At 51.4% G+C, this 13,054-nt stretch overlaps 1 long non-coding RNA gene across 1 annotated transcript in view; it reads right to left on the bottom strand.

Annotated features, from left to right (window-relative positions):
* Positions 1 to 4,150: 4,150 nt before the first annotated feature.
* Positions 4,151 to 13,054, bottom strand: part of LOC140630627 (uncharacterized) — a 30,078-nt gene continuing 21,174 nt past the window's right edge. Inside the window, exons 3-5 of the long non-coding RNA XR_012028390.1 lie at positions 4,977 to 5,136; positions 4,683 to 4,743; positions 4,151 to 4,577 (exon numbers count right to left, since the gene is read on the bottom strand). This is a non-coding gene — a long non-coding RNA (uncharacterized lncRNA). The remainder of the gene's footprint in view (positions 4,578 to 4,682; positions 4,744 to 4,976; positions 5,137 to 13,054) is intronic.

Below are 13,054 nucleotides of genomic sequence, written 5' to 3'. Positions count from 1 at the left end.
TCTGTCTCTCATGAATAAATAAAATCTTGGGGAAAAAAATCTCAGTAGAGCCTCCTCATGGTCTTCAAATAATTCTAGCAAACAAGCTTTCTTAATCTAGCGTTTCAGGTTACAGTCTATAGAACGAGGCATCCTGACAGCAGGAGGAAGTGCCCACAGACAGCGTGACCATGGCGGGATAGAGGTCCTGAAGAATCACTCCAAAAAGACTCCCCAGAAAGTAAAAAGTATCTGAGCCCAGAGCCAACTGTCTCCCAGTAAGCTGGTATCAGGCTGAGCCACACAAAGATGCCAGATCAGGTTTTTTTGGTCGCTACAAATACCAGTTTTAACTCCATAGAGTCAATGTGGCATCTCCCCTCCCCTGCCCCCGGCCCCCATCCAGACCCACCTGAAGAGGTAAAGCAAGGTGTATGGAGATCACTTCACCCCAAGCCTCCCGCATCCCTTACAGACCATGCAGGTGAAAAGCTTTGCATTACGTTTTGCTGGATTCATGGCTCGCCAGGGTCACCGGGTGCTTGTGCCAAGTTCAGAGGCTTCGGACAGACTCAGGAGATTTGGGCTGAGGAGTTCCAGGCAGTTCTCTACGCACACACCTGGCAGACCGTTGGTGTAGTACAGAGCTTCCCACCCTTGGCTACACCTTAGAATCGCCTGGAAGTTTAAAAACATCCTGATGGCTGGGTTGTACTCCGTACCCATTAAATGAGAGGACACCGGGGGCAGCCTGGAAGGAGCCAGGTGACAGCTTCTTTTATTTTTTATTTTTTAAGATTTTATTTATTTATTCATGAGAGACCCAGAAAGAGGCAGAGACACAGGCAGAGGGAGAAGCAGGCTCCCTGCAGGGAGCCCGATGTGGGACTCGATCTCAGGACCCTGGGATCACGACCTGAGCTGAAGGGAGATGCTCGACTGCTGAGCCACCCAGGGGGCCTGAGAGCTTCTTTCAAAGATCTCCAGTTTGGATACCACGGACACAGTGAACCATGATAGAGTTTGCTGACCTTCGTTTGCAACGGCAGGAGTCACCTGTAGCCCCAAACTGACTGCCTCAGGAGGGCATAAGCGCAGGGAGGGCAGGTGGCTCTGGGGGCGTCCTGGGTCCAGCTCACGGCATTCCCAGAGGCTGGGCTCCCTGGCTTCGCCCACCTGGCTGGAGGTGGGACACCTGCGAAGCCCAGCTGCCTCAGCTCCCCTGTCTTTCCTCGGGCGGCCTTGTCTTCTGATGCCCCCTTCCATGGGAGACACACACTTGGGAGTGGCTTCCCCAGCCTGGGAGTGTAGCCGGGGACCCACCAGGGAGTGTGTTGCCATGACGATCGTGCCATATAGTGCTCCCCAGCCCCCATCTGCTGCTGCAAAAGCCCTGTGAAAAAATCAGCATGCACAGGGCTTTCCAGGCTGCCTGGACTTCTCCACGGCAGGGGGATGTGGGCGATTTTGCCCTGATCTGTGCTTTGGGGAGATGGGCTGAAGAGCAACAGGCTCAGAACAAAGCCCAAAATGTCCCGATCTACAGGGATACACAAATCTCCTTATTATCTCAACTGTGATTGTCATGATGTTTGTCAAGAGGAAGGAGGTTGGGGACATATGAAGGGATAGGGGTATTTCTCCAGGTCGGGGAGGACAGCCCAAGGCCAGGAGATGGGAGAGGAAGTGTGGGGACAGTGCCAAAGGGTGGTTCTTGGGGAGAACACAGCAGATGAAGAAAGAGGGTGAGATGGGGGCTGTGAGGAGCAGGGGTGGGGCCCCTGATGGAGAAAGCAGGAAGGTAGTCAGGAAGAAGAAATGGAAGGAGCGGCGTGGGGGTTCTGGGGGTGCAGGGGGTGGAGAGAAGACTGAGGAACCAGAGAGCATTAGTTCTACCCATCGTCGTGGAAACCAATGGTGGTAAACCTCGACGGCTGAAAACAACATGAGCCATCGTCTTGCGGTTTCTGTCAGTCGTAGGTCAGGCCTTCAGGAGCAGGTGCACCAGGGCACTCCTGGCTTGGGGTCTTTGGTGAGGTTGTAGGCAAAGTGCCAGCAGGACCCGATTCGCCTGAAGTCTGGACTCGGGCTGGAGGACCCGCTTCTAGGGTGGGGAGCCCCTTGGAGGCTGTTCGGCTGGTCGCCTCGGCTCTTCAACACGTGATACTCTCCGAAGGGCTGCTTGGGTGCCTCCCCCGCCCACCCCGACCTGGCAGCTGGTCCCCACCCCCACCCCCACCAAGGGAGCGGCCCATGAGGCAGCAAGACAGAGCTGCCGTATCTTAGTGACCGCACTTCGAAAGGTATTCATCGCCCATCTGCAGCATCCTCGTGGTTACACGGTCAGCCCCGCACGCAGGGCCAGCAGGGATTTTTAAAAGGGTGTGAATGCCAGGAGGTGAGGGTCCCTGGTGGCCGTGTGGGAGGCCGGCTACAAGGAGGAAGCCCTTTCTGAGTCATGGGACTGCCTCGCGTGGTTGTGCGGATTAACCCTACTCGAGGAAACCCAGCAGACGGGGCAAGTGCCGACTGCGATCCAGGCTGAACTCGGGGGTCTGGCCACGCTGCAGCCTGAGCAGACACAGCCACCTTGTAAGACGCCTCTCTGGGAGAAGTCCACAACCCGTTCCTCCAAAGGGCAGCTTGTGCCTCGGCCTTAGTTATCAGAATACTTGTAAATGTAGGTGAAGAAAATCCAACTTAAAAAAAAAGGGGTGGGGGAGAGGGGCACCTGGGTGGCCCAGTGGTTGAGCATCTGCCTTTGGCGCAGGACTTGACCCGGGGGTCCTGGGATCGAGTCCTGCATCGGGCTCCCCACAGGGAGCCTGCTTCTCCCTCTGCCTATGTCTCTGCCTCTCTCTGTTTCTCATGAATAAGTAAATAAAATCGTGAAAGAAAAAGAAATAAAAGTTGCTGACTCTCTCTCTGACCCCTCCCTTGGATGTTCATGGCGACCAAAGAGGTGGGATATGCTGACTGGCTTCATCTGTGATGCGCGGCCACCCCTGGAAACTCAGGGTGCTGGCTCAGCGCCATGCGACAATACTGAACAAATCTTTACCAAAGAGAAGTCCTGGGTACTGGAGCCAGAAAAAGGAAGATGACACCAGGCAGGTCAAAATCCCAACATTCCACCAGCCCCAGGGCCAGCATTCCACAGACGGCTGGGAGAGGGGTCCTCCTGGGGCCTTGGGGTGATGCTGCCGATCACATCAGTGCTGAGCACAGAGATAAAGGGGGTCTGTTTGGCCACTGACCTGGGTGAGGTCAGAGGCTTGCTTTTCCCCAGGCTGGGCTCAGCCACCGTCAGATCAAAGGCTGGTGATCCAGGCTCTAGATCTTTCAGAATTAAAAAAAAAAAAAAAAAAAAAAGTAGAATTTTGTTTTCAGATTATTTTTTTCAACAGCCGAAACAACGTATATCCTAAAAGAAAGAGTCTATTCATTTATGGGGGGGGGGGGGGGGTCCATGAGATGTGCTCGAAGCGCTGCCCACGTGCACAATGCCTTGCAACAAAACAGTGTTTAAACAAACAGGGGGTAAAGAAGCACAGATCCAGGACCGGCAGACTCTTAGGACTCTTAGAGTCTAACTGCCAGTACCCATTGCTTTTGACTGTATCGACTCCCGGGCTTAAGCAGAACGAGCCCGACTCCCCTCTTGGAGCTGGAAGTCTCCCCAGCTCTGCCCATTTCGCAAAGCTCTGCTTTGCCCATTCCTCTGCTTGAGGCAGGGGAAACTGGTTAATAATTGGCATCTTCTTCTCCGGGAGGGGGACTTCTCAATTGGACCACCTCCCCATCTCTGAGAGCCTCAACAATCCTTTCACCCTCCCGTGGACAGCAAACCCCACTTTACCTACATGGCCCTGGGTCCCGAGGCAGAGAGAGAGAAACGCAGACCACACCAATCCCAGTTCAGGCTGTTAGCTGGATCCTGCCGCCAGCCCCAGCTCCCCACTAGCACACGCCATGGCTCCCTCCTTCCCCTTTAAGGGTCCTTAGCTATCTGTCAGTAACTCTACCGAGATGATTTCAGATTCTGCTAAATTCTGCATTTTAAAATCTGGCTCTGTGAAACATTGCAGGAGAAATGGCTTCTATTTTTAAAGGGGCTGATTCTTTCCTTTTTTTTAAATTTTTTTTTTATTTTTATTTTTTTCTGATCGTCTTCAAGTGAAATTTGAACTTAGCAAAGCAGTTCTGAAAGCCCAGCTGCACGATGGGTGCTTCTTGAGCTGTGCAGGGCTGGGTCAGTGTTTTCGCAAAAGTGGGGGTCACTCCCGCTGGTGGTCTGGCGGCCCCCATTAAGCAGTCATAGAGGATGCAGGGATGAGCGTCTTACAGGGGTGAATATTTTGTTGGAATCAAACATGATTTTCATGAATATCGTTGCTGGCACCAGGTGAAGGCAACTAGCTCGGTTAGCTCAGAATTGATTTGAAGAAAAATGTTGGGATGACCGGGTGGCTCAGTGGTTGAGCACCTGCCTTCGGCTCAGGTCCTGATCCTGGGGTGCCTGGATCGAGTCCAGCATCGGGCTCCCTGCACGGAGCCTGCTTCTCCCTCTGCTTGTGTCTCTCATGAATAAATAAAATCTTAAAAAAAAAAAAAAAAAGGAAGAAAAAATCCTTCGTTGCATCACATTTGCAATTTTTTGTTTGTTTGTTTTTGGCCAAACCAGGTAACATATTTATAAGTACCAGGGATGGTTAGGATGTGGTTGTTTCGGGGGGACAGTCTATCACGGTGGGCACGGGAAGTCTGAAAAACACAGAACAGGTTAGATCAGACTTAGGCTGGCATAACTCATACACCTGATACACCAACCCCTGTTGTGGAATGGATTTTGCCCTCTGCTCCCTGCTTCTCCTCCTCACCAAAGACACACTGGAGAAGTCGGAAACCGGGTGGTGGTGGGAGGCGGGGAGACAATTTTCTCCAGGCCTTTGGAAAGACATACTTGCAGGTGTGACCCCAGACCCACGCGTTCTCACCTGGGGCTCGTGGATGCCGGTTGACCCTCTGGCGTGTAAACTGGTGATAGGCCCCCTTAGAAGACACGAAACCCGGAGACACAAAACACGAAGCCCAGGTTCAAAGGAGCGTTGCCTTCCTCCAGACAGATCCCCACCTCGGCCCCATCTCAGATTGGTGCTGTTTTAATTTAAATTGCTTTTGAAATGTTAATCACCGCATGTTAATAAACAAAGTAATTATTCTTGATTTTTTTTTCTTTCTCCTCAACTGCTTCCATTTATTGCGGGGAGCCACTATTATTCACGATTTCGCGAGGACGCGCGAGGTCTGTAAGCAGGCTCCTGTGCTTTCCTTATGAAATTACCAAAGACGTTTTCTTATTGCATAATCGGTAAATTGGAAACGGGATTATCACACTTCAGGCCAAGGTGCCTTCGCAACTTCTCACTCAATCTGATTAGTGCATTCACAGCAGGCGCTTTCTCCCGGGAGCCCTCTGCGGGGGGTTTATCAGCTGAGCTCAAGTAATTCAGCAAATTCAAGTGCACCAACGGGGGTGGGGGTGGGGGGTGGAGAAGAGGGACTATATCCCCAGCAGCTTTGATCAGCTCCCCCCTGCTCCCCACCTCCGTGCCCACCTCCCACCCACGCATCTGCACTGGGCTATGATTGCTCTGGCTCCAGTGGCACCAGCAAGTGATGTCTCCTTTGGCCAAGCAGACAAGAGCAGACCAAAGGAGCCAGAAGGCTCTCGGGGAGAGGCACAGAGGTCTGCAGCTGGCAGGAAGAGGAAGCCAGAAGAGCGGTCAGCTAGCTCTTTCTTGAAGCTAAAAACCCTTAGAGCCTCAGCAGGAAGCTAGGTCAAAGCGCCCCTTAAGGTGTGGCCTGACCAAACCTTTCTTGGGTGCTGCTCTTCTGGGGGGTCAGCAGGGAAGGAGATGCCAGCTTAGATCCATGCAACAAATCCCCATCGTTTTCATGCTTGACTGTTGCTTCCTAGTGAGCTGGGTTCAAATCCCAGAGCTATGTCTTCTGCCTAGATGGGGTCCTTTTATATAAAAGATGCCTTTTTAAATTTAAATTTAAATTTTTAAAAAGATTTTATTTATTTATTCATGGAGACACACAGAGAGATAGAGGCAGAGACAGAAGCAGGCTCCATGCAAGGAGCCTGATGTGGGACTTGATCCCACGGCTCTGGTGTCACACCCTGAGCCGAAGGCAGACGCTCAACAGACTGAACCACCCAGGTGCCCCTAAAAGATGCCTTTTGTATAAAAGAAGAGTGGAGAACTTCAGTCAAACCCAGAGTGGACCTTCTCTTGGGAAGGCGATGAGGTGGTGCAGAGGCTGGGGTCACAGGTTACAGAGACCAAGTGCCAATCAGAGCTGGTCAGAGAGGTGAGGGACACCTTGCTGGTTTCATTCCCTGGAACTTTCAGTTTCCTTGAAACAGTGAAAATCAAGGAAAAAGGTTCTCAAGAAATTAAATCGAGAAAAAAGAAGCTTAAGATGAACATAATCTACAATTCCTATGATCGATGGTGATCAATCTTCCCATAAGCTACATACAAGCAGCCTATAGCATCTGCCTCAAAATTTTCATAGATGTTCCGTACACTGACCATGATGTCTGTCATAAGCAACAGGTCAATAAAATTAACTTCTCTTCTGTCTTGGAATATTGAAGAAAAAAAAGGCTCTCAAGTCCAGTGGGGTGAGGACTCAGTGACTGTAAGTGTCCCTTCCAGGCCTACAAAGTCTGATCCGTTTGTGATTCACTGACACCTTCCCTAAGGGCGGAGCTGTGGGGTGGATGGAACATGGGCTCTGGCATCAGCCTTGATTTTGAATCATCAAATCCCATCACTCACAGCTCCATAGCCTTGGCTTTGTCACTCCTCTGCTGTCTGGTCCTCATCACAAAAATGGCTATAGCACCTCCCTGGGGAGGTGAAGGTGATTATGACCGAAGGACACAGGGCAGCTACCCTGGTAGTGATTCATGGAACAGATAACCAAGCCCCTCTCAGTACGTGCACGGGAGCCCCGGGTTGTAATTCCAACTTGGGAATTTCCGTCCTCCATGTCGCCCTTGTCCTTGCTGCCTGGCTTTTGCTGGTGGCCACTGTCCAGGTGTATCTGGGCACCTTTGATTTGAGAATCAGGAATCCAACCAGAGAAGTCAGAAAAATGCTAGTGACCAGAGGGGCTTGAGAGAATTTCTAGGAGGAATCTGCAGAGAGCCTGGTCCCCTGGACCACTCTGCTTGTCACACAAGGTGTTCTCCCCTTTGGCATCATCAGTATGTTTCCTGCCCAGGTGTGACCACCAACCAGGTATGATGGGAAGGGAAGAAGCCGTTCGCTCTCTCCAGCAGCTGTTGCCAAGGACATGGTCAGGGGCCCAGGTGGGGGCTTGGAAGGCCCCCACTCAGGTCCACACCACCTGCATCAAGGCCTTGTCCTCTCTAAACCCGCTTCCCAAACCTGGCCACTGCTTCTCTTATGAGGTCAGAGACCATGAAGTAGAGACGCATGGCTCCAGTGGCCAGTGGCACATGAAAGGTGAAACGTTATTCCGTGCCAGTCCTTAAACTCAGATTGGCATTCAAAATCCAGATACGGAATTTCTCTTGGAAAATTTGTGCTTCTGCCCTGGTCAGAGCTGTTTGCAAAATAAGCCAAGGGGTGCCTGGGTGGCTCAGTTGGTGGAGCGTCTGCCTTTGGCTCAGATCATGATCCCAGGTGGTGCTCCCTGCCCAGGGGGGAGCCTGCTTCTCCCTCTGCCCCTCCCCCTGCTTGCATGCACGTGCTCTCTCTCTCTTTGTGTCAAATAAATATATATTTTTTAAAAGCCCAAATCCCTGACTTCATGGAGCTTTGGAGGTAGTGTGCGTGGGGAGAAAGAGCTGCCTGGTACAGTTATGATGCATTGTTGGGTCGGAGGGGACGGACAGGGGAGGTCAGACCATGCAGGGCTCACAGGGCACTTTAGGGACATGAGATTTTACTCACAGTAAATACAAAGCCAGACCTGTTTAAGTTTGCCTAGCATTCTGGCTGCTGTGTAGACCATAGGGCTGGAGGCCGAAGCAGGAGGCTGTTATAATCCATGCAGGAGGTGGATCGGACCAGGCTGGCGTTAGCCCAGGAGACTGGGGGTGGTTTGTAGCACAGAGAATGAACCCCCACCCCCATCCCGCAAGGATGTACAAAAGCATCTTCCCTCCTCCACGTCTCCTGATCTCTGCTCCCACCTAGGGAAGAGGATTCCTGGTTGCAGTTCCATCAAGCTATAAGTGTGAGCTGATGAATTTCCCTCAACTTTTCCATGGAGGAGTTAAACCCTCCCTGCCCCCAAATCTTTGTGGGCAGCTCATGTTCCTGCAACTCCCAGGAGGTCCCTGAGCAGGACCCTAAAGAATACCAGCTCTGCAGAGCCCACATTTAGGAGGCACAAGCCCATGCCGGGGCCCCGGGGACTGAGGATCAGTTACCCATCACTCAGTCCTGCTAATGAGCCAGGCTCCCTCTCTCTCTCTCTTTCTCTGGGGTTTTCTACATACTATTCCCTTTATTCTCTTAGCTGACATCTTCCCTCCTCCTGGCTAGCTCTTTCTCAGCTCAGACATGGCTCTGAGAACTTCACTGGGGGTGCCTCCCTCGATCAGGAGGCAGTTGGCACATCTATGTGACACAGGGCTGGGGGTTCGAGGCACAAGCTTTCAAGAGGCATCACTCTTATGGTCATGCGGCTTGGGGGTGCTTCCTTAAATTCTGGGGGCACCTGGGGGGACTCAGTGATTGAGCATCTGCCTTCAGCTCAGGGTGTGATCCCGGGGTCCTGGGATCGAGCCCCGCATCGGGCTCCCCTCATGGAGCCTGCTTCCCCCTCTGCCTGTGTCTCTGCCTCTCTCTCTGGGTCTCTCATGAATAAATAAATAAAATCTAAAAAAAAAAATTATGCACCTTAGGAGTCTCCCTCGTGGCTCCCAGAGCCGGCCCTGGCCATGTGTGGTCCCACATATGGGAGCCCCCAACAAGGGGGCACCCACCTGGCCCATCACGTCCGTGAATCCCTTGCAAGTGTAGTTCTGGGATAGGCTGAGCCCAGAGCCTGGGCTCACCCGCAGCAACACCCTTCACTCCCGAGGTACCTTCCAGAGCTCACCCACAGTGGGATTGAGGCTGCTGGGAACCAGGGCAAGACCCCCACACTGGCTCATTTCCTAGAGCGACCTCCTGGCCTTCCCCCCCACACACACACTTCCATTTGTCTCTAATAATCGGTCCCTTAACTCCCTCCAGTGGCTTCTACTTTCTGGGTCAACCCTCTGCCCCATCCCCCTGAATGACATGCTCTCGCAGGACAGCAAGACGGTGACATCCTCACGAGGCACGTCAAGGAGCCCTCCATCCACCTCCTCCCAAGCCTCCCTCCCTTTCTTAGTGCCTCCCCCTGGCACAGGCTCCTCAAGCAGAGGCCCCAGGGTAGCCCCCGCGGGCCCCACACACCCCTCCACGCCGACGACCCTCCGCCCGGCTACATACTCCCATCCTAACCCCACGGTTTGCTTCCGCTCCTACAGCTCAGCCCACTGGGTCTCTCCGATTACTCCATCACTGCTGGGTCCTTTTGAGTAGATGGTAGGACCCACGAGGCAGGCAGGGGCGCCACTATGGTGTCCTGTGCCTTACCCAGAGCCTGGCGTGGGTAGCATCGGATTGTGCCGAGCAGTCGACATCCCCTGAACACTTGTGCCAACAGCAGCTCAGTGACAGGCACTGTCTGACTCTCGGTTTTGGCTCAGGTCGCGATCTCAGGGTCCTGGGATCCAGCCCTGCATCTGGCTTCCTGCTCAGCGAAGAGCCTGCTTCTCCCTCTGCCTCTCCCTCTGCGCGCACTTTCTCTCTCTCTCTCTCATCTTTCTCAAATAAATAAACACAATCTTAAAAAAGTAGTCAAGAAACAGAAACAAAACAGGCTGGCATTGTGTAGGCACCTGTTCCAGCGTGGCCGCCTGAACCTCTCTCACCCGGAGCTCTCGTGACAACACAGCCCTGACGCTCCTTTCATCGGGAAGTGGTCTGCTGCCCCTTCTCTTGAAACCAGGCGTGTTTTTGTACCCGTTCTTCTGACCCATGAAGGACGGCAGAAAGGTCATAACGAACGGTAACACCGGCCCCCTCACTCTGGAGAAGTCGCTTCGCCTGTTTTCAGAGATGAGAGGTGCACCTGCCCTGAGCCCCCTGTGTTCTGAGGAAGGCCAAAGCCCCCTTGGTGGAGAGACCCTCAGCCCTCAGTGTTCCATTACTGTTTTGTATTTTTGTGTATTTTTTTTCTTAAGGTTTTATTTTTCAATCATCTCTACACCCCATGTGGGGCTTGAAGTCACAACCCTGAGATCAAGAGTTACCAGCTCCACTCACTGAGCCAGCCAGGGGCCCCACCAGTCACTGTTTTATTGCAGCTGCACAAGACCCCAGGCCAGACCTGCCCAGCTGGGTCGTTCTTCAACTCCTGGGTACCAGAAACTGAGTGATAATGTGAATCCTGGGGTGGTTTGTTACACAGCAAGAGCTCACTAGACTAGCTCATGACTTGAAGGAACTTAAAATCTACCTGGAAAGCCAAGAAATGAGTGAATTAACCAAGTTTATTGGATGGTACCAGCAGATAAGGTCCTATCTAGGTGAACATACTAAATACCCACCCATCCACCCCATCTTCCCTGTCCCGTCTGTCCTATCCCTACCTCCTTTCTCTGTCCCTAATTCTGATTGGCATCCCCTCCCGCCTCCCCCCCCCGCCCCCCCGGCAAATCCTTGATTCCCATGGTGTGTCTGCAATTCACTGCAGGGCTGACACTTGCCCAAACTCTCAACCTGCTGGAGCCCTAAATTACCAAGCTTCCTGGGCTCCCCAACTTCACTTTGGATATACCACAGAGAGTAGAGTCAAGGCTGCTTAGACCACAAATCCCTGGTCCTGGCTCCTGGTTCCTGGCAAGAGGCATCACATAAATTTTCAACCAAGAGATGCATCCGCATAATTAGACCAAAGATATTGCAGACACAGACACATGCAAAGAGAGCCGGGCTGGGAGAAGGGTACCATTCATCAAAACCTCATCATAAATTCAAGCTGAAGAGCTGAAAAGAAACAAAACGTGGACCCTTCCCAAATCCAGCAGCTGGACCTCTCGCTGCAATCCCGCAACCGCGGCCGCTCCACTCAACATCTGGGCGAGAATAAAAAATAATAAAGACTTAAAAAGAACAGATGCCGGGCAATTACCAATTGAAGTGTGGATCGGGAATATAAATTCTCCAAGAGCCTGCAGACAGAAATATAGGTTGGCACGCGGGTCTCAGGACTGTGAATTTCATCCAGCTGTCGCCACTTTTTCATCGGGGCTAGTATTTTGTTCGTAAACACACTTTCTAAGCGATGAGCGTAATTATGCTCAGGTTGACATGACCTGAATTAGGGTGACCGCATTTTTACTGACTCGACATCGTCAGATGTGTCCAGGAAGATCCTGGTGCCGGAGCAGTGGCACTGAAGGACATCGGGAAGAAAGCCGTATCTAGATTTGAGAGACCTGGGTTCAAGTCCCACCTCCCCCATTTAATTGTGTGGAAAATGTCCTTTAACCTTCTAAACTTGCAAAGAAGTCTGAAAATAGTGGGGCGCCTGGGGGGCTCAGTTGGTTAAGTGTCTGCCTTGGGCTCAGGTCATGATCCTGGGGTCCTGGGATCGAGCCCCATGTCGGCACCCTGCTCAGTGGGGTGTCGGCTTCTCCTTCTCCCTCTGCTCCTCCCCCCTGCTGGTGCACTCTCTCTAAAATAAATAAAATAAAATAAAATAAAATAAAATAAAATAAAATAAAATAAAATAAAATAAAATAAAATAAAATAAAATAAATTCTGAAAGTAGAGCTAAAACCTGCCCCACAGAGTTTTTATGAGGATTAAAATAGGTAATGAAGGCAGCCCCAATGGCTCAGCGGTTTAGTGCCACCTTCAGCCCAGGGTGTGGTCCAGGGCATCCTGGGATCGAGCCCCACGTCAGGCTCCCTGCATGGAGCCTGATTCTCCCTCTGCCTGTGTCTCTGCCTCTCTCTCTCTCTCATGCATAAATAAATAAAGTCTTTAAAAATAAAATAGGGAATGAATCCTCAAAACTCCTACCACATTTCTTCCAGCTTCTTCACCTTTGAAATAGGAATTTGTTATTTTGCAAGAATTCTTTCTTCCGGGACATCTGGGTGGCTCAGCAGTTAGGCATCTGCTTTCAGCTCAGGGCATGATCCCGGGGTCCTGGGATCGAGTCCCGCGTCAGGCTCCCCACAGGGAGCCTGCTTCTCCTTCTGCCTGTGTCTCTGCCTCTGTGTCTCTTATAAATAAATACATAAAATCTTAAAAAATAAAAAAGGAATTCTTTCTTCCTTTGTTTCTGTTTGTAAGTAAGCTCTGCACCAAACCTGAAGCTTGAACTCAGGACCCCGAGACAAAAAACCTCATGCTCTACTGACTTAGCCAGCTAGGAGGCCCCATAAGGATTCTTTTGTTTATGATGTTACTCAAGCTACTTTTAAGACACTTATGATACTTTTGGTTGTAAGTAGCATAGAGACCTATAGTCACTTTAAAATGAAAAGAATTGAGTTATTTAGTTAATGAGAAGGCAAGAGGTAGACAGGTTTCAGGATAGGACCAGTGTGTCAGTGATCACTAATATCAAGGTACTGGAGTCCCAGTCTCTGCAGTCCATGTGGCTCTTCCCTCATGGTGGCAACGTGGCTGCTCCAGCTCCAGGCACCTCATCTTTACACCAGAGCACCAAATGAGGGAATCTTTTCAAACATCTCTCTTACCAAGAAGGAAACATTTCTCAGACACCTCTCACAGATTTCCTTTTATATCTCGTTGGCCAGATCTGGGCCATGGCATCTCTTGCTGGGAGGTGGCCTGGGGAAAGATATATCCAGTATTCCTGGAAGCCAACATGAGAAACGACTCAAGGGAAAAGGGAGACTTTGGGGGTAAGAGATGAACTGGATCTCTTGGTCTGTGGCATTCCCATGATG

The sequence above is a fragment of the Canis lupus genome, chromosome 3, assembly GCF_048164855.1.
Source record: "Canis lupus baileyi chromosome 3, mCanLup2.hap1, whole genome shotgun sequence".
Classification (NCBI taxonomy): domain Eukaryota; kingdom Metazoa; phylum Chordata; class Mammalia; order Carnivora; family Canidae; genus Canis; species Canis lupus.
Note: the sequence above shows the minus strand (reverse complement) of the source record. Positions and strands in the feature narration are given on the sequence as shown.